Here is a 25763-nt window from a genome sequence, read left to right as displayed (position 1 = left end):
CAAGCCACCACTTTATTTATAAGGGAATCATGCGCTTCCTCTTGTGGCTCGGAAGAGCCTGGGGTATACACCGGAACATTGGCTAACACGACGACATAAGGGGCGCAATCCGGGGGCAGATTAATAGAATTATTGCGCCTACTTTGTACGGCATTAGTGTTATATAAGAGACCTGATCTCTGATGGCTCCCAGCCTGATCTACATCCGGGTCTACTAATGGAGGACGGATGGCTGGGGGGACAGTAAGGTTGTTTACCGTACAATTGACCTGAGGAATCAAAGGAGGTGGGTTGGGGGCTATTATGGCATTTTTCCCTACAACATCGGGACTCACTGAACTAGTTGAAGGGAGTGGGGGGTTCGCCTTAGATAGTTTGGCCAACTGTTGATCCAATAGACCTCCTAGTCTTTTAAGCTCCGCATTCGCAGTGTCCAATTTGACTGCAAGGCAGTCAATGGAATCCTTAAGTTTTAGGTCAAAAGCGGCCTCTATGCGTTTAATTAGCAAACCAAACTGCTCAGGGCTCAGGGTAATACTGGATTCCTTTGTATTCTCTGCGTTTGCTTTGGTTTTAGGGGAGATGTGACTATCAGGCAAGTGGGTATCCCCTCTTCTCCTGTGGATGATCTTACCCCCCCTCTTACTTTGCTGCTTTCTGCATGTTCTGACAGGTCTCATTCCTTTACTTCCTTCCATTACATCCACCTCTTCCTCGGGGTCAGAACATACTTTATCAAGCGTTATAGGATCAATCGTAATAGTATCAGGGTCCTGGTGGATCGAAGCTACTACTACGCTGGCTGGATTGCTTGCATTTTGATCTCCTAACATACAGTCAGCGCTATTTTCGCCCTCTAGAGATGCCTCCGACGTAGCTGCTCTTACTGGAAGAGGGTCATAGTCTAGAGTAGCTACTTTGCCCAAAGAAGCCCTTCTGTCATCATTGATTTTATTCACCATTTTGACAAGGAAATTGTTCATGGAGCCTGCCCCCGTGACCACCTTATCTTTCTTTGAGCTTGACATAGTAGTAAATTGAACGTAGTTGATTATCAACTTTGACTAATGCCTAAGTGCCACCAGAATCAAATGGCCAAATTACCAGGGTATAAGCCTGCAAAGTCTCGCAGCCTTTAACCGACACTACTCCGGATAATAAGGCACAGTTTGTTACTCACAGGATCTCAGTGCAGTTGGTGTCACTACTCTTGTCTACAATTTTCAAATATCACGAGGGGATCCCAGCCGCAGACAGACGAAAAGGAATATTGCGGCAACCGCAAACAATATCCAGATTACGTCCAATGTACGCAAACACAGACCACATCCACAGCAATAAGCAAGGAGCGATATAAATAAATCAACAGCAGTACCTGGTATGGGGCAGATGCCCTGATGCCAAATTTCAGAAGGAATAGTAATTTTTACCCCTACGCTATCCAACGCTTTCCCTACTGTTGCACTCTTTGGAGTTGGCATAGTAATTTTTACCCCTACGCTATCCAGCGCTTTCCCTACTGTTGCACTCTCTGGAGTTGGAATAGTAATTTTTACCCCTACGCTATCCAAAACTTTCCCTACTGTTGCACTCTTTGGAGTTGGAATAGTAATTTTTACCCCTACGCTATCCAGCGCTTTACCTACTGTTTCACTTACTGGAGTGGGAATAGTAATTTGTACCCCTACGCTATCCAACGCTTTCCCTACTGTTGCACTCTCTGGAGTTGGAATAGTAATTTTTACCCCTACGCTATCCAGCGCTTTTCCTACTGTTGCACTCTCTGGAGTTGGAATAGTAATTCTTTTCCCTATGCTATCCAACACTTTCTCTACTGTTGCACTCTCTGGAGTGGGAATAGTAATTTTTACCCTTACGCTATCCAACGCTTTCCCTACTATTGCACTCTCTGGAGTTGGAATAGTAATTTTTACCCCTACGCTATCCAACGCTTTCCCTACTGTTGCACTCTTTGGAGTTGGAATAGTAATTTTTGCCCCTACGCTATCCAGCGCTTTCCCTACTGTTTCACTTACTGGAGTGGGAATAGTAATTTGTACCCCTACGCTATCCAACGCTTTCCCTACTGTTGCACTCTCTGGAGTTGGAATAGTAATTTTTACCCCTACGCTATCCAACGCTTTCCCTACTGTTGCACTCTTTGTAGTTTGAATAGTAATTTTTACCCCTACGCTATCCAACGCTTTCCCTACTGTTGCACTCTTTGGAGTTGGAATAGTAATTTTTACCCCTACGCTATCCAGCGCTTTACCTACTGTTTCACTTACTGGAGTGGGAATAGTAATTTGTACCCCTACGCTATCCAACGCTTTCCCTACTGTTGCACTCTCTGGAGTTGGAATAGTAATTTTTACCCCTACGCTATCCAGCGCTTTTCCTACTGTTGCACTCTCTGGAGTTGGAATAGTAATTCTTTTCCCTATGCTATCCAACACTTTCTCTACTGTTGCACTCTCTGGAGTGGGAATAGTAATTTTTACCCTTACGCTATCCAACGCTTTCCCTACTATTGCACTCTCTGGAGTTGGAATAGTAATTTTTACCCCTACGCTATCCAACGCTTTCCCTACTGTTGCACTCTTTGGAGTTGGAATAGTAATTTTTGCCCCTACGCTATCCAGCGCTTTCCCTACTGTTTCACTTACTGGAGTGGGAATAGTAATTTGTACCCCTACGCTATCCAACGCTTTCCCTACTGTTGCACTCTCTGGAGTTGGAATAGTAATTTTTACCCCTACGCTATCCAACGCTTTCCCTACTGTTGCACTCTTTGTAGTTTGAATAGTAATTTTTACCCCTACGCTATCCAACGCTTTCCCTACTGTTGCACTCTCTGGAGTTGGAATAGTAATTTTTACCCCTACGCTATCCAACGCTTTCCCTACTGTTGCACTCTTTGTAGTTTGAATAGTAATTTTTACCCCTACGCTATCCAACGCTTTCCCTACTGTTGCACTCTTTGGAGTTGGAATAGTAATTTTTACCCCTACGCTATCCAGCGCTTTACCTACTGTTTCACTTACTGGAGTGGGAATAGTAATTTGTACCCCTACGCTATCCAACGCTTTCCCTACTGTTTCACTTACTGGAGTTGGAATAGTAATTTGTACCCCTACGCTATCCAACGCTTTCCCTACTGTTGCACTCTCTGGAGTTGGAATAGTAATTTTTACCCCTACGCTATCCTGCGCTTTTCCTACTGTTGCACTCTCTGGAGTTGGAATAGTAATTTTTACCTTTACGCTATCCAACGCTTTCCCTACTATTGCACTCTCTGGAGTTGGAATAGTAATTTTAACCCTACGCTATCCAACGCTTTCCCTACTGTTGCACTCTTTGGAGTTGGAATAGTAATTTTTACCCCTACGCTATCCAGCGCTTTTCCTACTGTTGCACTCTCTGGAGTTGGAATAGTAATTTTTACCTTTACGCTATCCAACGCTTTCCTTACTATTGCACTCTCTGGAGTTGGAATAGTAATTTTAACCCTACGCTATCCAACGCTTTCCCTACTGTTGCACTCTTTGGAGTTGGAATAGTAATTTTTACCCCTACGGTATCCAACATTTTACTTTCTGTTGTTTTTGTTGGAGTTGGACTAGTAGTTTTATTGTGTCTGATATTTCATATGTTTTGTATTATTTTGGCTATTGTAATATATCATTAATAATAAAAATTATTCACATTCAAAATATTGATTATTATTTGCTATATGTAATTATTAAATATTTATTAATGTTATTATTTTATGTGTATAGATGTATTGGTAATTTTAAAAACATTTAATAATTTATACGTTACAGAAATTATTAGTAAAATTAATTATTAAGTAAGTATATATATTATATATTATATGTATATGTTTAATTAAAGTTTTATTAAATTATATATATTAATTATACATTTTAAATATTATACAATATATTTAATTATGTTTATTTAATTTCTAAGTATAATTTGGTTTATTTTACATATATTTTTAAAGTAAAAAAAAAACGATATTTTTAATAACGATATTTTTTACATTGATATTTAATTTTCGATATTTTTGTACTTACCATGTTGTAGATAGGATGTCGATATTCTTGACATCGATATTTTTGTTGCGATATATTTGTAGGTCGATTTTCTGTCTGTCGAAATTATGTCATACAACCGAATTAGATAGATGGGAAGGCAGATGGTCAAAAAAGAAGGAGGATACAATAGTGACTTCAGTGGTTTTACCACTGTATCCTGTGAGGGAGACAGGAACTGAAACAGCTGATGTGACAGTATATCCTATGAGAGAAGTACCAGGAGTTGGGTTTGTTCACGTCCCTTGGTCAAGTCAGGATATATTATCCTTTACAAATGATTTCTCTAGGTTGAGAGAGAAATCAGTGGAATGGTATAAACAAGTGGAGAGGTTTGTTAAGGTTTCAAAACGTTTGTGATAGGATTTGGATGGCTTGTTTGATATTGTAGTTCCAACTGATTTGTGACAGGAGCACCAGCTGAAGAAGACATGAAAAAGTACAATCAGGTCTTTACTTATTTGAAAGGGAAAATATCACAGAAGGAAACAGATTGGGTGAGAATAGACAGGACTACTCAGGAATTGAAGAAGTCAGTGCATGCATATTATGAAAGGCTTTTACAGGTGTTTAAACAGTACAGTGATATAGAGAATATTACTGAGAAAAATATGGGACATTGTGTGTATCGGTTTGTGTATGGATTGAGACCAGAAATAAGTGCCATGATTCAACAGCATTTAATTTGTTGGCAGAGTAAGTCGATTAATGAGATTCTTCGCTATGCGAAATATTGTGGTGATGATATTGATTCACAACATAAAAAGTTAAAAGAGAAATTGAAGTTGGCCCAAATGAAGGCAGCAAAGAAAGGAGGATTTTTGAATCTGAATACAGATTTTACAGAAGTTTATCAGGGAAATGGTCAAACTATTATTGGAATGAAAAGTGTAGTGTCAAATGGAAACACTGCGACACAAATTATACCGATACCACAAGGGAAAGGTCGAGGTGGTAATATAGACGAATTGAAAAAGAAGTTTCCATGTCATGCGTGTGGCAAGTTGGGACATTGGAAGCGCAAGTATAAAAGTATACAAGCAAATACAGGTGATATACAGTTTGTAGATACAGGAGTAAATGGAATGAATCAGATGCAAATGAATCAACAGAATCAGAATCAGAAAATGTTGGTTGGCAGAGGACAGGGTCAGCGAATACCTCAAGCTCGTATGCTAAATATGAATGGTCAAGTGCAAAGATACAATGCGAATATGGATTTTCATACAAATGGTCAATTAAATTCAAATGTGTAGGTATCTTCACAGTATTTGATACAGGTGGATGGAAATTATTCAGATACATCTCAATGACGGTACCTGAGTGGGGAGAAGGAGTGCGTGCTTGGTGCATCCTTATGTGGTAGGCGAGGTTGACAGAAACTCAGTTACGTTCCTCGTAGATACTGGTGCAACTCGTTCCACTGTGAGAACTGTGGAAATTCCCAACCTACCCCTCTCAGTAGAAAGTATCCAAGTTGTAGGAGTTTCAAACAAAATGATTAAGACCCCAGTGACTAAACCAATGAAAGCACAGATTGGAGGATTTCAGGACTTACATCATTTTGTGGTGTGTGACACAAGTCCAGGTATTCTATTAGGAAGGGACTTGTTGTGTAAGATGAATTGCTCCATTTACTGTACACCAGATGGAATCGCATTTCACACAAAAGATGAAGATGTAGTATTTAAAATGGCACGGCAGGGAACAGAAGTGAATGATTTATATCCCTTGTTTTACAGCTAATGATTTGCCTGTTGGTTAAGTTGAGAGATACAGTGTTGTCTGATGTGTGGGATGTTTCAGGAAAAGACATTGGATTCATGAAAGGAGAAGCTCCAATTCAGATTACGGTTAAACCAGATGCAGACTTTCCAAGAACACCAGCTTACAAAAGGAGTCCTGAAACAATTGCAGGATTAACACCTGTCATTGAAATGTTAATTGAGCTAAGTATTTTAAAAGAGATCTTAGGCAGTCCATGCAATTCACCTATTATGAGAATTCGCAAACCTAATGGGAAATACAGAATAGTGCAAGATTTGAGAAAAAATAATCAGATTGTAATATCTTGTCCAATAGTACCAAATCCAGCTGTGATCCTATATCAAATTCCTTGTGAAGCAGAATGGTTTTCAGTGATTGATCTATGTCAAGCTTTTTTATCGATACCTTTGCATCCGGATAGCCAGTATTTGTTTGTGTTTCGGTTCGGAAACAGTGTTTTGGCATGGTCCTGAGTTCCTCAAGGGTATACAGCGAGCCTCTCAGTCTTCAATCAGATATAGTAGAAATGTTTGACGTCATTTGTAATCCCTAATAATTCAGTTTTAGTGCAATACATAGATGACTTATTGGTTGCCTCGGGAACAAAAGAAGCATGTGTTGCTCATACAATTGCTCTACTGAACCATTTAGCAGTAGGTGGGCATAAAGTGTCACTGGCAAAACTACAATTTTGTCAAAAAGATGTTCTTTACTTGGGTCATACCATTGAGAAAGGAATCAGAAAAGTGTCTCAAGATCGGATTAATGCCATTTTGCAAATGAATCCGCTGAGTACACAAAAGGTAGTTTGAATGTTTTTGGGAATGGTTTGTATTGCAGGTAGTGGATCACAAGTTTTTTACTGATAGCCAAGCCATTGCAAAGGCTGACACACAAAGACGTGTCAGATTCTGTACATCTTGATGAGCAATGCCTGAAAGCATTTCTTGAACTGTGAGACAGTTTGTGTGGCACACCAGCATTGGGAATGCCAGACTTTAACAAGGACTTTGCACTGTTTTGCAGTGTATGCGATTGTTGTGCACTTTCAGTTTTGACCCAAATGCACGGAACAGCACGCCGTCCAGTGGTATATTTTTCTGCTACTTTGGATGCTGTGGCTGCTGCCTTAACTGGTTATTTGAAAGCAGTTGCTGCTACTTATATGAGTTTGGAACAAAGTGAGACGATTGTAATGGGACATCCGTTGAAAGAGTATATGCAACATTCAGTTGAGATTTTGTTAACAAGAACTTGCACACAGCATCTTACCAGCAGTCGGTTAACAAAATATGAGCAAGTGATTTTGGGTAAGGAGAATGTGTCTGTGACAAGATTCACGAGTTTGAATCCAGCTACTTTGTTACCGATTCCTAATTGTGAAGTGGTGTTGGATGAGGCACAGCATGACTGTTTGGATGTGACTGAATTGTGTACAAAACTAAGGCCTGACATAAAGGATACTCCATTACCTGAATCTGATCATGTTTTGTTTGTGGATGGATCATGCTTGAGAGATTCTGCAGGTAACTTGAGAGCTGCATATGCGATTTGTACAGTGACGAGTGTCATTGAAGTATCATGGTTGAAAGGAGTGAGTTCAGCACAAGTGTCAGAGTTGATTGCACTGACTAGAGCATGTTGTTTTGCAAAGCAAATGCGAGTAACCATATTTACGGATTGTCAATATGGTTTTGGGGTGGTGCACGATTTTGGGCAGTTGTTGTCTCAGCGTGGTTTTTTCACCTCTTTGGGTTCACACATACGAAACGGAGAGTGTGTAAAAAATCGATTATTTTCACTACAATTTCCAGCCCAAATTGGGGTGGTGAAATGTCCAGCACATAAATCTGGTTGTGACTATGTCACCGTTGGCAACAGATATGCTGACGCAATTGCGCTTTTTTGTACTCTAAATTCATATACAATAAATGGGGAACATTTGAAAGAACAATCTGATCAAGCAGAATGCAAGTTAATGTTCTCAACTGTTGAAACATGGGAAGAAATGCGAGGATTACAAGATGCAGTTACTGAAGCAGAAAAAGAAGGGTGGATCAAAGCAGGAAGTATACGCAGAATAGATGATGAAGTGTGGGTTCATACAGATGGAAGACCAATTTTGCTGGATAGTTTGTTATCGCAAATGACAAGAGTTTGTCATGGTCCTACTCATGTAGGCAGAGATGCTATGATTAGGCTTTTCAAACAGACATGGTTCAATCAAAAATTCAGAGTCATTGCAGAGAGTCAGTGCCAAAGATGCGTGCATGTCAGCAACAAAATGCAGGAAGAAAGACAGTTGTTAGTTTGGGTTAAATTGGAAAAGCAGCAGGTCCATTTATTCGTATGCAGATGGACTTCATAGACATGCCTCCTTGCAATAGATTAAAACATATTTTGGTGATTGTGTGTCTGTTTTCACTTTGGATTGAGGCAACAAGCGTAATGACAGCCTAACTGTTGCTAAATTGCTGCTTAGAGATCTTATTCCTAGGTTTGGATTTCCAGTCTTGTTTGAATCAGATATAGGAACCACAACGAAGTGGTTCGAATGACTTGTGCTGCCTTACAAATTGAACAAAAACTGCATTGGGCTTATCGCCCTGTGATCGAGCAGATAAATGCACAATTAAATCATGACTAGCTAAGGTTTGTCCATCTACAACACTGAAATGGCCTGATCCGTTACCATTGGTGTTGATGAGTTTGAGAAGTATCCCCGACTGAAGAACTGGACTGTCCCAACATGAAATTGCCATGGGGAGGGCTATGAGACAGCCAACAGTCCCAGCGAATCAACTTGTGAACATATCTGATGATTTAGTGCTCGATTATTGTAAAGGATTGGCTGACGTAGTGTCTCTCCAGGTTGGGGAAGTCGCAATTACTGTCCAACAAGAACAGGCACATCATTTGAGCCCCGGAGACTGGTTGCTCGTCAAGAAACATGTGAGGAAGTCTCGTTTGGAACCTTACTGGCATGGTCCATATCAAGTGATTCTTCTGACAACAATAGCAGTTAAATGTGGGGGTTTGCCTAACTGGATTCACACACTTGTAGAGTCCCATGTCCACTTGAAAGTACAGAGTCAGTTGAAGGTGGACAAAGAGAAGAAAAAGAGCCTCAACAGACTGAGAATCAAGAAGAGTGGGCACAAGCTACTGGGTCTCACAACATTGTTGCTGTAGAAACTGAACGAAAGTTGGTCCCTGAAAAAGACGGAGAAAAAGAAAAAAGGGAATCAGCTAAGCGGATTCTTGCATCAAGTGATATAGACAGTGTTTCTGGAAAACGAGCAAGAAAAGTTGACAAAAGGCCTAGAGGAGCTAAACAGTTAAAATATACTTTGAATGAAAAGATTCCAGCGACTATAGTTGAAGTCTCTAGCCAATCTGAACAAAGTGATACAGATGGAGAAGAAAGCACAGTGCGCAGAACAAAAAGAGCATGTGTTCCAAATCGAAGATGCGAAACACCTGAATGGACATATCTGGCTACTACAAGTGCAAGTACAAGCGATTGGGAGAAAGAGTTCATTGCATTTGGTTAAAAAAGCAGCTCATTATATGAGCCACCCTAAATGAACTGTGCATGAGAAAAGAGGGTGCAGAGAAGAAAGAAAAAAAAAGAGAGGAGATTTGAAAATAAGGCCACGATCTGAAGCTTGGAAAGTGTGTGATACACAAACCTTGCTAGTACAAGCTGATCATTTTTCTTTTTTTAAATGGATAGAACTGGGACTGGTAATCAAAATCAAAGCTTAAATAGGCAAAAGTGTCTAAATGCTTACTTTATATGTGTTCTTATAATATTGTTTGTCTGGTTGGTGTTAGTACTGATTGTGCCTTATTTTATGTTTTCTGTCAGTCCTACTAATGATTATGTAAATACAATAATGGAAGCAGCAAGAGTCTTTAAAGAAGATCAAGAAAAAAATATTAAAGAACTAACAGGGAATGACTTACACCAAGATAAATCCATTAATGATTTTTCGTTAAATGTTTTTACTAAGCTTTTGTATGAGTATGTTGATACTATGGATGCAAGAGATTGTTATGTGTGCATGCAATTACCCTTGTCTGTGTCAGAAGGAATGAACTATCACCATCTTCCTTTAACATATGGAATTTCCTGTATTGTACTAACAATTTTGTTCTATGGCAAGGAGCAGTTTCCATAATATTATTCTAATTATGATTTAGTTTTTTAAGAATTTCCTGTTGGGAAGAATCTGAATATAGTGACTAGTGCAAAGAATGCTGAGTATTTGGGTGAATTCCTTCATACCACTACGCCTAGGGATACTGTACACGCACATAGAAACAATCTTACATGTAGTTTACACAGTGTAGAAATAGAGTTTATAAATACTGTAGAGGATAGACGACAAGAATTTAAGAGAAAAGCTGTAAAACAGAAAACTAAAATACCTCCATGGGCTCATAGGGAGGGTAATTCTAAGAAAGGTGAGACATATGCTGCAATGACTCTGGATTGGCATCACAAGGGGAAGCTTTGCTTACTAAGACAAAAGACTGAATATAATAATTATTTCATTGGTTCTAGTGAATGTGAACATACCTTCCTGATTAGGGGGTTGGGGATTAAGAGGTGGTACTGATCCAGTTTATCCTGGAGTATATGGAGTATATTATGTGTGTGGTAAAAGTGCTTATTATAGATTGCCACAACATTGGTATGGAAGCTGTTTATGTGGGTATAGTTTTCCCTAAAATATATCACGTTAATGAGAATCATGGAACCAACGAAGAGAAACTAACACAGAATAAAAGGGGAATAAGTGCTGCGGAAATTGTGGGTGATATCTTTGGTGCATTAATACCTTCAGTGAAAGTAATTTTGAACTCCCAAAAAATTAGAAAATTGTCCACAGTGGTTGATCGTTTATTAACGTATACTGCTGGTGGGTTCTTAGTGATTGATACTGAAATGGTTGCTATCAAATCAATGATTTTACAAAATAGGCTTGCCCTTGATGTATTATTGGCAAAAGAGGGCGGAGTCTATAGTATGCTGAAAATTCAACAATGTTGCACTTCTATCCGTGACAAAAGCAGAGCTTTAGAGGTATATATAAGTAACATTACTCAGTAGCGTAGTGATTTAACAGAACTAAAAGTTGATGGTGCATGGGAAAAACTTGGTAAGGGTTTTTCCCCGGTAGGTAATTGGTTTACAGCGCTAAGTAACTGATCGATAGGACAAATATTAACACCAATAATTGCTATTGCTGTTGGTATACGAATCATAGTACTGATATATAGATGTTGTAAGTGCAAAGTAGAAGAGAGAAAACGAAGGGCAAGTAAAAGAAAAAAAGTTGAAATAGAGTTGGAAGACAAAAAGGATTCTTATTATGAAGTATTAAGGGATGTAGAGGGACTTAAACAGATGAAAACAAGTGCATTCTAAAATAATCAGATTGTAATCAGATTATATGGATTGTGGTGATGGCTTGATTCACCATCAGATGGGGGATTGATGGAGCATAATTATTTGAGAATAATGTTGCTCGATTAGGTCTGCTCATTAAGTGTGAACTAATATTATTTTAACGAAGTACGACTAATAGTGTGTTTTTTTCAAAACATGGGAGAGTTTTTAAACTGTATCGTAAAAGCATGGAGAAGGTTTGCAAACTGGAACAATGAGAAATCATTCATGTCATGAGAAAGAAACTTATTAAATGTACTAAGAAATATAGAATAAAAGTAAAATTGCAAGAAATAATATAGAAATATGATATGAAAATGCTTAAAAGTAAAATGATTTCTGCTTATGGTTTTTTTTTCTTCTTAACATAAAAATCCAAATAGAAAAACAGAGATTGCTTATATTTTTTTAAAAATCGTATTCAGACTATTCTTATAAGTTTAATTGAAATAAGGTTTTTATATTGTTCCTTATGCATTCTCTATTTTCTTATATGTTTTTAATAATAGTGTGTTTTAGTCATTAGAAAGTGATGATTTTGTAGTATTCTATGTAGGCCTCAAAACCTGTTAGTGTATTATTTCTTTTTCTAACATATGCTTCAGAAAAATGTATTTTGTCCATTATTTCTAAAAAGCTGATCTATTTGCTTCAGTTTATAACTAGAGTTTCCTTCCTATGGTTAGAGTATTCTTTCAATGAAAAGTTGTAGCAACATTGTGCAAGCAAACATTGAAGCGAGCACGTGACCATGAAAAGTTTCAATGAGCTTCCTATTTCCGAGGTGACTGGATAATGTACAAATGAACAAAAAGAATTACGTTAGAGTTCTGGATGGATTGGGACTGAAGAATGATCATACCATCATCACACCATAGATCTTAACCATAGGAGTTGTGTGAAACTGTGAATAGGTTACATTTTGGGTCTGGAATTGTGAACATTTGGAGGTATAACAACCCTGTGGGAAAAATGTTGTGTGCTTGTGATCCTTCTTCTCCTGCACATCTAGTGCTGACTACCTGGTCGTGACATGCTGTCAGTCTAAACTCTGACCTTTCTGAACTGAACTTTTCTGAATTTCCTTTGCACTTCATCGGCTGGTGATGTTGCACAAGCTATACCTTTTCGGGTGAAGGGTTGGCTATTCAGACTATTGCACGCTTTGTATTAGCTCATTGATCTTAGGCTCGTATGAAACCTCGATTTGCATTATTGAAATTGCAATGTGTTTTCTTTTCTCTCTCTCTCTCTCTCTCTCCAGTTATTGAGTTATGGTGTATTTTGTTTAAAACTGCGATTTATTGTGATATAACCTGTACTACATTTGAATTTACTAAAGAACTGGTATTTCTGATGTGTTTTGTGCATTGCCCATTCATTCTGAAGTTTAGATAAAAGTATCGTGATAAATACTCTGAGTTTGTCATTATTAACGAGATACACTTGACAAAATATGTTTGTGGGCTATTGTTGTTAGTTAGGTATTTTCTTCATTACAGGTCCTCATGAAGGAAATAGCATCCGTCTCTAATTATCTGAGTCCCTATTAGCTCTTACAAAGATCTATCGGAGGAACTCATTATAGTAAGTGGTTGAAGTTTCTTCGGGTCTAGCACATTATTATATATATAGGTTTATGCTATATTGAATATTTGTGAATAATTATAAATGTACACCGCTTCCGCTGGATCAACTGTATTTTAATTGTATTTCTATAAGGCCTAATACTCTTTATGAGACGCTAAAGCTCGCTGGTCTGTGAGAGTGCTATGGATGGAGTGTTTTTATCATGCGACCCATAAAGCTTGTGCATATTTTCTGCATGATGTTCAGAGAGTGCTCTTACCGTGTTTTGTCGCTAGAGGGGGATAAGCCAATAAACTTACAGGAAGAGCAGAGCCAAGCCAATGGCCTGGCTTGGATCTTAGAGCCCATGCATGAGCCGAGTTCTAAAAATGCTTACAAACATCACATAAAATATGATAAATTTGTTCAAAATTCAAAAAAGTGTATTTATTAAACATGTGAAGCTTTGACATTAATATGTCACATTATAGCACTGCACTGAGAAGTATTTATTAAAAAATATGAGGAAAAAAGATTTGGGGTGAAATACATTATTTTCCTAAAATCACACAGATTAACAGGTGAAGCTGTGTATTATCCAGGTTTTCTCGTTTCACTTAGTACAAATCAGCCTTGAAATAAGTATCTTTTTGCCTTTCCTCATGTCAAGGGTTTGTTTTTACCTTTTCGCGACCTCTTAGTTAATTTATTTATTTTCTGATGTATTAGCATCTTGGGCCACACAAACATTGTGAATGCGCTATAAAAATGAAAATGTAGCACAATATAACTGTCCTGCTCAGTTACATTTTAAAACAAAGGTATGCATGTTATTTCCTCTTTTTAGAACCTTAATCTGTGACAAGTAACTGCTGTAGTGTGTTTGTCAATGGGGAGAGTAGAGAGAGATATGCCAATAAGGCCTTTCCTCTGTCTCCACCAAGTATTTGACACCTTGCAAATGGGCTGAAGAGAAGTCGATGCAGAGAGCACAAGAACGATAAGAAAAAGCCTCCTACACTTTTCAAAGGTGTTTGGACTGCCTGTGAAGTCCTGTAGCCCATGCGTACAGGTCTACGTAAAGAATCTTATGTACAGAATTTGAACTGCCTGTATGTAACTGGTTAGCGTGCTCAGTCTTTCTTGTGTACCTTTGTGTAACTGTATATATGTAACTTGATAGCGTGTTTAGTGTAACTTGTTTACCTTATGTAACTTACCTGGTTCTTTTGTGAAGCGCTCTGACATCTTTGCGTAAATTTCGCGCTGTGTAAAACTGCATTAAATAAATAAATACATACAATAAATACAGATTCTGAAACAGCCCGGCCTACAGAGCTCGAGGAGGGGGAGTGGGGGGGGCTAAAGCCCTTTTACTCCAAAGGGCGTTGCGCGTCTCCAGGGGTTGTAGTGACTTTTCCCCTCTTGCTCTGTACCCTTGTTACTTGTTCTCACTGGACATCTCTGCTAGCGTCTGACACAGCAAGGGTTAATCCTGCGGGCGGGCACGTGGCCTCAGACCGGAGCAGGCCATTCCCTCTACGGAGGGGGCGGAGTTAAGGCACTTGAATCCCAAGCACTGTGAGTTTACAGCTGCTTCCTCCGCCCTCGGCCCGTCGATCCCAAATGACATGGCTGGCGCGGGATGAGAGGAGGAAGGAGTGGAGGCTGCAAAGAGCCAGGTGAGAGCTGGGGAAGGGGCGCGAGGGGGCAGACGGGGAAGGAGGGCGCTCCGAGAGCACCTTCGTATGTTGCCCCGGGGATGGAGGGAGCGGTCGCCTGCCCCCAGGAGGAGTCCACCCCCTCTCGCTCCTCAGGTTTCTCTGCTCCGTGTTCAGCCTGAACACCAGCCGTGGCAGATCAGATCCCCTGGTGCCCGGCGGCAGCGCAGACACTCTTCTGACATTTATATTCATGTGGCAAATCCATGCCTTGTACCCCAGCCTCTGAAACAAAGATCCGTTTACTTGTCCACTTTAGAGCATTTTCTGCAGAGCTCGGCAGTTGAACCCAGATCAGTGTTCGGAATATATTCCTGTTCTCTTTTTTTTTTTAATTTCTTTGCCAGTAAAAAAAAAAAAATTCTGATTGTCATGTCGGATTCATTCTTGGAATATTCCTGTGCTCCACAGGGAATTATATTTTCATGGATTTCTGTAAGGTAGTATCCACTTTTGTTTTCTGTTTCCCTGTTTCGATGTCTCTTATTTCTATTTTCTTTCCTGCGTAGATCTCCTAGTGAGACCCTGGACGCTGACAGTAGGCTTTTTTTTTACGTTTCAGTGTTTGCAAACCTATATTCCACCTGTCTGTACGCGGAAATATGGCTAATTAAGACGGAGACCAACCATGAAAGAAAATTGAAAAAATTAAACCTCGTGCAATATAAGCTGAATTCTGATTGGTGAACCGCCAGTCACTATAAAGTTAGACGGACTATGGCAAACAAAAAGCCTCTGCAAGTTTTGATATGATACAAAAAATAGAGACTCCGATAGGCCCTTTCAGTCCCTTAATGAGCTTTCTGCTCGATTGCCCTTTGTCTTGTGTGACGTCTGCACCCTCTGCTTACTCATTGCCTTGTGGCAGACGCAAGTTCTTTTAAGCATGGTTATACAGGTCCAACCAAGCATGTAAAGTGATGTTCCTGAAACTTTAATATTACCAATAGGCAGCTATGCCGATAGCTGCATGTGCCCTTGGTTTCGCCTCAAATATTGAATTATTACTGTGGAGGGAGCCCATGGTAAGCATTATTGTTTAATTATGCGTCCTGTTAAAAATTGTATTCAGCTTCTCGCAAGGAAAGTGATCAGTTTTAGATCTGTTTTCCGTTTGACGCTGCCTGAAATATGTGACAGTGAATGGAATATATATTTTTTAGTTCACCTGTTTATGCTTCATTATGCACAAAGATTGTTAATAGACCCCACACCATTCAGTAAATATACAGTTAAATACGCCCGGTGTAAGTATTTCTAATGAGCAACTATTGTGGGAAAGGGGACAGGATTAGGCCTTGGTTTGTGCACAAAGGAGACCTTGAGCTCACTTGAACTTGTGGATGGCCATAAGAATTTAACATCATGTTTCTACAGCAGCGCGAGTGGAGGGTTTTATTCATTTGACGTCCTAAGTAATGCGATAATGGGGAGTAAGTATGTCCTCAGCAGGGTAAGTTTATTGACATGAACAATGTGGCCGGTTTTATGGGTGGTTAATATCTGATGCTTTAGTGTTGGCTTGAAGCTTCGCAGTGACCAAGCAAGTTGGAAGGGCCCTAGGCGCATCCTCGGAGAAGATGAGGTTGATGGTGGATTTTTAAAGTTGTTTTTAAAAGGTGTTTTGAGAAGTAGTTTGCATGTAATTCTTCAGTTGTTACCAGTCAGTTCCAGTTTTTGTGAGAGGTAGGGCTGGGGGAATTAAAGCGCTTTAAATCTTCAGAAGGAGATACACTTGCTTCACGTTTTTGTTGCTGTGTGCCTTGTATTTGTTGTCTATTGTGGCATGTCTTTAATCATCAGAGTTGGCAGTGTTTAATCCCCCTTTCTGGCAGACTACTAAAAACAATCCACTCTGAGGAGCATGTGTATTATTAATACCTGGCAGGGTGATGGCAATACACCACCCAAGTCTCCGCTCCCTGAGTGTCGTAACTGGTGTTAATACCCATCTCCATGTTCTCATTTTCTCTAACTTGAAGGAAGTGACTCTTTAATGGTCCCAACAAAATTCAAAGCTTTGACCTTCAGGTTACTCAAATACCTCCGCGTTGGAGTTATTAGTACCTCTGAGCAGTTTTGCCGATGGATGCTTTGATTGACCGGTAATCTGCTGATATTTTGGCAATTGCTTTTAAAAGAGAATATTACATTCAGGGCCCGTACTGCATTAATTCCACTGTAGGCATATCTGCGTGAAACTAGTGGGTAGTTAACCATTTTCAACATTTTTTTTTTTTTTTAATTACCACCCCTGTTCTGTTTGAGTTCAGCAGCATGTGAGTTTCCATAGTTCAGTTTTAAGTTTCGTGAAGCACATATAGCTGGGTTCGGGCTGATGGCGTTTTTGCTAGGAAGACATTGAGTGAAGGGCATCTGTTTGGGTATTATGAGGTGGCTTTTTCTGCAGGTGCACAGGGCTTTTGTATGAGGTGAATTTTTCTGCAGGTGCACAGGGCTTTTGCCTCCGTATCCATTATCAGTGTTGAATAAGACCTTAGATTTGAGTCAGTGGAGTGCACTAAAAGCAGGTTGTATATGGTCTTTCTTAAGTAGGTCAGAGCATTGTCTGACTGCCAGGTTCTGAAGTTTATGAAATTGTTGCAAGGAGAGTTTTTGGGAGGCCAAACTATATGATATTGCACTTGTCGATACATAATAGGAGGAGGGCTTGCCTCGTCTAGATCTGGGGTCGGTGTGGTGCAGTTGGTGGATTTTTTTTACAGGAAAGATTACACCTGTGGCCAATGCATTGACTTGGGGACTGAAAGAAAATGTGCATCCAAGAGAATCTCTAGGTTCCTTACTGTTGAGAGGGTGTATGTTTTCCGAGACTGTATGACCGGACAGATGTTAGTGACTTGGACTCAATGACTCCGGTAGGTAAAATATTAGTTTTGGTGCCATACAGGGAAAAGGTAGTGCCCCTTCATCCAGTAGAACACATTGTCTGGGTCAGAAATAGTGTTTGGGTTTTCTGTCACTTTATCTAAGTGAAAGCGGGTTAACATGTTGCCTGTGTACCTTTAGAAGTTCATCTAGTCCTGCTTGCGGTGCTGAGCCAGGGGCATGTGTGGTGTAGATGTTGAAGAAAAGTTACAAGATGGCATTTCTTTTCGGAATGCGGCTAGACACTGGTTGTAAAGGGTTCACATAATCTAATCATTTGCTGTGATTAAAGAGAAATGAATGGACCCGTTTTAGTGCGGGCCAAGACATTCCAGCATGGTCTACAGTGTTAGAGATGGTGTAGAAGTCAAGGAGAAGGAGGACACTTTTATTGTCCTCATCGGAGGGAGGTAGGAGCTCCTCACCATGCAATTGTCATGTCTATTGAATGCCGGAATCCTTACCGCTGGTTGTTGAGGCAGTGGCTATGTTCTGCTTGAAGTTGTCTTATTAACATCTTTTCATATTCTACTGATGAGCAGCAGAAAAAGATAGTTACACTTTTGGAAAGTATTTTTCTGCAGATTTTTAAACATTTTATTTTTCTCATAATTCGACACATTACAGAATCCAATTTCAGCAGTGCCCTTTAACGTTATCCCCCTTCTCGCTCCCTCGCTCCCTACGTAGTGCCTTCCCTCTGATGAAGCTTGAGCAAGAACACCGAATTTAAGCAAGTGTGTTGTATTGACTAAGAACAAGGATTCCCCTCCAACTAAAAACAATTTCTCCTCTAGTCCGCCTCTGCAGAGGTCGAATTAGTCTCAGCGCTCTGTGTTATTGGTCATTTCAAATTGGGTGTGCCCTACAGATAGTTTAGCAACGGTTTCCATGTATCTGAAACGTTCATCCCGTTGCTCATATGATAACCTTTCCATTGCCATTAAGTTCCACAGTCTGTGGGCCCAAGTTGCTACTAGAGTCCACTCTCCACGCCCAAGTCCCTTCCAGTTTCTGGGTTGGATGCCCAACAGTGTTCTGAACGGATCTGAAGGAACTGGTAGGCTAATAGCAGATGTTTTTTTCTGAAGGAGCGTGATGGTGGCATGTTTGAGGGGTACCGCGGACTACCAAGGAGGACGGATGTGTCGATCAGGCTAGTTGTCTGCTGCGAGTGGAGAGAATTGTTTGACATGCTATGGAGCACGGCTGTATAGGAGGACTGAATGTCCTTTATTGCTGTCTGCTATGTTTCCTTTTTATCCCTTGTACCCTTTGATCACACTATATTGCGGCATTCCTTTTGATCACTCTATCGTGATGTGCCCTTTTAGCTGTCCATATCGTGATTCGTCTTTTCCACCTTCAGTGTGATGTGACTTTTGATTGCTTTTGCATTATGACATACGCTTTAAGCTCTCATTTTCGGTGTTTGCTCTTTTGATAACGCTATGTCGCGGGATACCATTATCGCCCCAGGTGGCAGTGTTTTGCGGAGTGCCTTTGATCGTTGAGCATATGGAGTGCGCTTTGGTCACTGTGGACTTTGATTATAGTTATGGTTTTCAGTATTATATACATTGATGCCCCTTAATTATTTCTCTGTATTGTGAAGCACACTTTGATCACTCTGTTGTGGTATATACCTTTATCTGTTTAAACATGTTATTTGTTTTTCTCTGTTGTACCAGTACTCAATACTATACACTCTAATGAACTTTTCATCAGAGTTTTCCGAGCCATGTTTGGACAATGTCTGCAAGTTTTTTCGTTTTCATTCTCCGTGTTTACAAATGTCACCAACAACTTCACTTGCTTGAGTCTCCAATTAGGTGCATCATCATCATATTTTAAATTCGTTTTTGTGGTGTTTCATATGCTTGTGTGCCTCGTCATCGTTGCATGTGGTAGTATGTTGTCACTGTTGTATGTTGTGGCGTTCTGCGAGTCCTCTTTCTGTGTTGTCGTATGTTTATGTAGGACTATCTTTCCACTCCAGGATGGATAGAAAACGGACAGTTTTCTTTAAATAACCCTTGCCCACCAGGGTTTCCCCTTGGTGGTATGCTTCATCATTGTGTTCTTCCTGTTCCGCTGCAGAACGTGGTGTGCTACAACCTACATGTTATGTGGGAGCTCTTTTAGATGTACACTATGACGGATAGAGGATGAAGTGACAAAATAGGAGTGGGGGGGTTGGTTTTCAGTGGAGAACTAAAAATACCTGCATAGTAGGAAACCAATGTTAATTCGTACCTCTGTCTGGTATGATTAAAATATGGGGAAAGAGTATGAAACTCATGGACTTATGTTCCTGAATTTCTACGGTCTACATGTTTCGAGCCCTAGCCTCAGTCTTTTCTTCAGGACCAAGGAATACTCCTTAATACCACTCCTGTCGAAATACTCAAAATTTAGAGTACTCTGTTTTGAGAGAGGAATGAAAAGTAATGAAAGAAAAACATCTATACAGAACCGATTTGGTAATTTGCCTGTAAGATCTGCAAACATATGAAAAAATTTATGAGAAGGCTAAGATTAGTCTGTCAATACATTGAACCATACATCATGTTTACGTTGTAAAACAAAAACATCACCATAGTGGAACACGTGATCTATTTCCCTTAAATGATGTGTGCACTTCTATTTCTATGAAATAATTCTTTAAATTGGTTTGTAAGCATTAATAACATTGTAAATATTTGTGAGGCACAGACGAACAAAACACACACATAACACAGATTTTTCAGGGCTAAATGGCAGTGCTCATAAAATTGGTAAATGTGAAACATAGAGGTTTGAAGCCAAATTTTGCCTTCATGATCCAGAACTGGGGAAAGGGCGGCCTGTAGTCACACAATGTTATGAGAGAGTTGGGGGGGGGAAAAGTTCAAATTTTTTAATAGTTAACTTTGGTTTCTTGAGAAACCATTCTTTGTGAAGGGGTCAGCTGTGCCGTACTTACTGCATCAAGGCTAGTCTTTCTCTCTGGGACAATGGCCTGCCCATGGCTCCGAGAGTGAATGTGAGTGAGGCTGGCTCTGTAATGTACAGTCGGGAGACCGTCGGCGTCCTCGTTGCTTGGGAAAAGACTAAAACGCTGACTTTCAAAATGGCTGTCGTATATTGGAACTACTTCCTGGTTTTGTTTAAATAAAGATTCATTATTATATTATTCATCACAGTGCACCTTTTCTTTGTTCTAGGTTGCAACTAGTTTTTTTCTTGCACTATCTTGTGTGAAATTGCCTTTACAACAAGGCTTTTACCACGTTGTGACTTTACCACGCATTTTTAAACACGCATGTTTTTACAACTTTATATTTTTTTTATTTAATGCATTTTTTATAAAGCGCAGACTTTACCCGAAGGTGTTAGAGCGCTGTACAATAGAACCAATTGCGTTACATGAGAGAAATGTTACAAAATAGAATGTTACAAAAATAGCAGGACACAGTATCAAACACAGCAGGCAAGAGGAGGTAGGGAAAAACATAGAAGGCAAGAACACAATATCAAACACAGCAATTTACAATGACTAACAAACTTCCTGGCGGGGGCTAAGAATGAAGGAATTAGTTCTGAAAGTGTCTTTGGAATAGAAGAGATTTTAGGTCAGCTTTGAAGATCCGGATGGAGGTGGTGGTACGGAGCAATGGAGGAAGCGAGTTCCAGGTTCTCACCGCATTACCTGAGAACGATTGAGCCATCGATGGTTTTTTTTCTTCTTTTTTTTTTTTCCCTTTTGAAGGAGGGGGCTCAAGCAGAAGCTTTTCCGCATTCCGAGAAGGTCTCAAGCCTACAGAAAATTTCAGTTTGTTCACCAGATAGCGAGGGGAGTAAGTGTGCAAGGCTTTGTGGGTGATGCAGGCCGTTTTGTAAATAGCTCTTGCCTCGATGGGAAGCCATCGGAGAGAAGACAGGATAGGAGTGGTGTGGTTACTTCGTTTGGACCCTCAAATGAAGCGAGCTGCTGAATGGAGGATGGATTTGAGGGGGGAGAGGTGAGATTTGGGTAGGCCAGTCAGAAGAGTTACAATAATCCAGTCTAGAGAGAACTAGCGATGGGACCAAGGTTTTTAGGCCGTTCTCCGGGAAGACCCGACGAATCCCCCACAGAAGGCGCAGCTGATAACGTGCGTTCTTGGCAATGGAGTTGATGTGTGACATTAGGTAGAGTCTTTTGTCAAGTATGACACCTAGGGATTTAGCGCAGTCGACACTGATGGGATTACTGTTGAGTACGTGTTTTTTTTTTTTACAGTGGATGCCTTTACCATGCATTTAAGGTAAGTTGGGGTCGTCTTCCCCCACAAATACATTGTTTTTTAATGAATAAACAATGTGTGGTAATGGCATCCTTTGTAAAAAAACATATGTTGTAAAAAAAATGCATGGTAAAAAATGCGTGGTTAAGGCATGTGACCCACATCCCTGCGATGTTCCATCTTACAACCCTAGCTTGCAGTTGGCCTTTTGGTCATAGTGTGTCCCTTCATTGTTCTGTGTTGTGAGTTTGATTTTTCATCCTTCTTCCTTTTTGAATGCTGTGTAGTGATCAGAAGGCACAAAACAGCCAGCTTATCGCAGTTTTCTACTTTTCACAGCCTTTGAGTGATTCGGGAGAAGGAGAACCCTGACTTCTAATGAAACTTTGCTAAAAGTTCTAATCCACTGTAAACATCAAGTTTCCCTTTTTATGCAAGTCAGAAACATGCTAATGAAAGTCTTAGTATTTTGAACCAGACCACGAACTGTCTGAATCACACTACTCTTTAGGATGCTTGCGGCTTAAAGTTTCTTTTTGTGCAGTTTTATAGCGCCAGATGCCACCTGTAGCCCCTTCAGGGCACTTTTATAAAAGTGGCTGTCACACTTGCCTGACTGTAACATTAACAGAATAAATAGATTGTGGTTTAAAGGATAACGCCAATGGGCTCTTGCACTGCTATATACCCATGCATTGCATATAGGTAATTCCCTCTTGGTTAAAATTCACCTCTGGAATTCCGAGCTTTTATACATTTTTGACATCCTGCAACATGTATGAACAGGAAGTACAGGTATGCATTCTCTTCATTCTGAGGAGTGCAGGGACTGTTCCATTAAAATGACTGAATCCGTTGTTTGACGTGCCAGATGTCACAGCCCCTCAGCACCTGCTTCTCTGGTTGAGCAGGGATTATATCAGTGCTATGTAACCCAGCTAAGGAGTGCATGTTCATACCTATCAACTCACACAGTGCCATCGTGTGGCACACGATTTGGGTGTCCTTCACACGGTGACCCGGTGAGGAGCCGAAATCACACGGTGGCAGGGAAAACGAGCTGAAAACTACTGTAAACAGTGACTTTTCATCTCGTTTTTGGAGGCTGTAAACAGCCGATGTTCTGGGGTGTTTTCACACCTTTTAATGGACCTCGGACACAGCCTTTGACCCTTTGTTTTAAATTCTTTTTTGAATAGGGTGAGGGGGGCTTGGTGAGGGGCAGAGGGCCTTTACACACCCCTCTGCACCGGGCCCCACCCCCTCCTCACACATTGAAGTTATTTTGTAAGTTAGCAGATATGATGTTCAGTTAGACTGTCTATCCCGGTCTAGTTAAAGCTGCGCCTGTGAAGGGATTACCCTCACTTCCAAAATAGTGTGATTTGTCTTGTATGTAATTTTGACTTGGGGAAATACGTGTGTGGATACTCTGGCATTACCAGCCGCTGTTCCCATTTGTACTCTAGAGGGCATTGATTATTTCCACAAAGCATGTACTGGTGGAGGATTAGATTGACTGGTGGAGTACCTTTCAGCTTTGAAACACTCCCAAAAAACGTTGAGCTTCATAACTGGTCTGTCTAGTATTCGTCTGACCTGTACTAATGTATAGCAGAGAGCTTTGGTTCCAGGACTCTCTCTATGTGGTCTATCTTTCCATGGAGCAACCTCAGTGTTATTGGAGTTATTACTGCTGTGAACTTACTACTGCTGTGAGCTGACTTCTATTGAAAGAGCGCTAGCACTGGTTTACACTCTTTCATAGGTGGCGTTAATGAAGGAGCTCTCCACCTCCTCGGGTAGCGGTCTCTTAACCACATCCTGGTCTGAATTCTCTTTAACATAGTCAGACCAGTCCATAATTGCCAGTGCCTAACCTGCTGAATTCTGTACAATGCTTTGATTATTTAATGTGCCATAGACTAAACTTTAGTAGACAGGGCATCATCGTACATCACAGGAACTTCTTGTAAATATCATGTTAGTTACTGCCTCCTAACGCAACGTTAACCTGCAATGAACTCAACACTTAGTGTCTGAGAGTAAATTTCGTTTAAGGATCAAAGGCTCCTTTTCTGCATCAGTGGCTTAAGGTAGCTCCACCCATCCTTCAGTTGCATCAGGCCAGTCCATCAGGCCGGTCCATCTACAGACATGTTCAAGACCGTGATCAATCATTGCTGGGATGGTGTTCTGGAATGTCAGGTCTGCTGCTCACTGTAGTCTAGTCTTGGATGTGAATTTTGTCTCTTAAAGGTTGGAAAAAAAACACAGAAATTCTATCAACCCACTAGGGTGTTTGCTACCATTACAAGAGCGAAATGGGCAAAACAATTGTTGGCGCTAGTTGGTGTCTGAGCTTTGCTGTCGGAGCACCTGTACCCCAGGGTTAACCTGGCAAAATCTTAATCTGGTCCTTCAAACTGGATGAAAATAAGTCAAGCTGAACTTTTTACACAGAATATTTTTTTTTTCCATGAAAACGCCTTGACATATGTCCTAATTTTAGAAACCCAGTCTTTCCATCTTCCCTCCAAGTGCCTCTGAGTAAGTGTTTCCTTGTTTGTAGTCAGCACTAAATGCTGTTGAGTCAGATTTCCCCTTCTCTTGTGCTTATCACTGACACATTTACTTGTAGTGCATATCTCTATGGCACTTTTAATCAACTAACAGAATTTAGCTAGTCTTGAGATAAGAGCAGCCGGCACATGGAATATTTCAGATATACTTCTACAAAGAAGACAACTTCTCAAAGACCTTCTGTTTTGTTGATGTGTGTCTGCCTCTTTTCTAATATGTTTATCATGTTATATATCACTTAATGGAAAGGAAATCCTTACAATTCCAAAACATAATATGCTTTAGCTTTATATTTGAAAGAGAAAACATAACGGGGCCCTGAATCTCTATTGACATTCCAGTTAAGGGCGATTGCCTCTGTGGTAAAATGCAAAATTATTTGTTTATATTTATGGAAAAAGTGAACTGAACCAATCAACCAAAATTGACAGAACAATGAATGTAGAAAGTTCTATATTTTATGTGCTATTGAAAGGAAACGCCTGTTTTGCAAATAGTAGTTTTTTTTTTTGTTTTTTTTTTAGAGAACCATTCTGTTTTTTATTTTTTTATTTTAAGTTTCTTGTCCTAATCAGTTGATGAAGAAACTCCCAGGTTTTATTTTTTTTTTTTTTTTTTTTTTGTACGCCTGGCATTACTGTCACCAGTTATGGCTAATGCTTACTGTCAACATTTTCTTTCTGAATGACCAGCCCCTTTTACTTCCATAACTTTCTTTTGTTTTTTCTATAAAGAAATGGGGCCAAGGGGAGGATATAGTTTGTGGTGGAACTAGTAAGACGGTTCTTGAGAGGAGGAGGCGTCGAGAGGTCTGACTGGGAGAACCCAGGGTGTTACATTGAAGGGGAGACAGAAGAATTGTTGATGTAAGATTAGAGGAGGAACTGAAGGGTCAGTACAGGAAATGACTGACGATTTTTGGAAATGAGTACACAGGTGGGAGTGAAGGTGGACATTACATTTGTAGAGATGAGAAAATAAAGAATGAGGTAGAAGAATGATTTTTCCAGGTGCTCACAGGGAAGGAGGTAAGGTGGCCCTTTGCAATAACATGATGGTAGCCAGACTGTTGCGTACCACAATATTGTGAAGGCATATGTGTGTGCCAGAAATGGAGTTAAGAATAGTAAATCTTTACTTGATTTCCAGAATATTGTTATTACTACAAGAAGAACTACAGGTGTACTTTTCTTTAGGTTTCAATCTTCTTATTAGTAACTATTAACAATCATCATGGGCAAATCAACAATATCCACAAGTCTTCCTATTCTGGTTTGGGAAATACGCCACCAACCTATTATAGAATACAAGTCTTATCTGGTACAGCCTGACCCCAGGAGAGAAGGGAACAAAATCATGAACAGAATGCAACTGTCACCCAAACAGCTGTTTACTCAATAGAACCCTCTCC

The 25763-nt window shown here is 40.1% G+C and overlaps 1 protein-coding gene across 2 annotated transcripts in view; it reads left to right on the top strand.

Moving 5' to 3' along the window:
- The first annotated feature begins 14441 nt into the window (after nucleotides 1-14441).
- The window catches only part of PHETA1 (PH domain containing endocytic trafficking adaptor 1), a 37571-nt gene continuing 26249 nt past the window's right edge, over nucleotides 14442-25763 (top strand). The window contains exon 1 of one of the 2 annotated variants that reach the window (XM_085633289.1): nucleotides 14442-14573. The gene's annotated coding sequence lies outside the window, so the exon portion shown is untranslated. Of the gene's footprint in view, nucleotides 14574-15528; nucleotides 15638-25763 lie in introns of those variants that run through there. The other variant, XM_085633290.1, reaches the window with a different exon arrangement.

Source organism: Triturus cristatus, chromosome 11, assembly GCF_964204655.1.
Source record: "Triturus cristatus chromosome 11, aTriCri1.1, whole genome shotgun sequence".
NCBI classification, from domain to species: domain Eukaryota; kingdom Metazoa; phylum Chordata; class Amphibia; order Caudata; family Salamandridae; genus Triturus; species Triturus cristatus.
The sequence above is the reverse complement of the archived record's forward strand: the minus strand, read 5'-3'. Positions and strand labels throughout refer to the sequence as shown.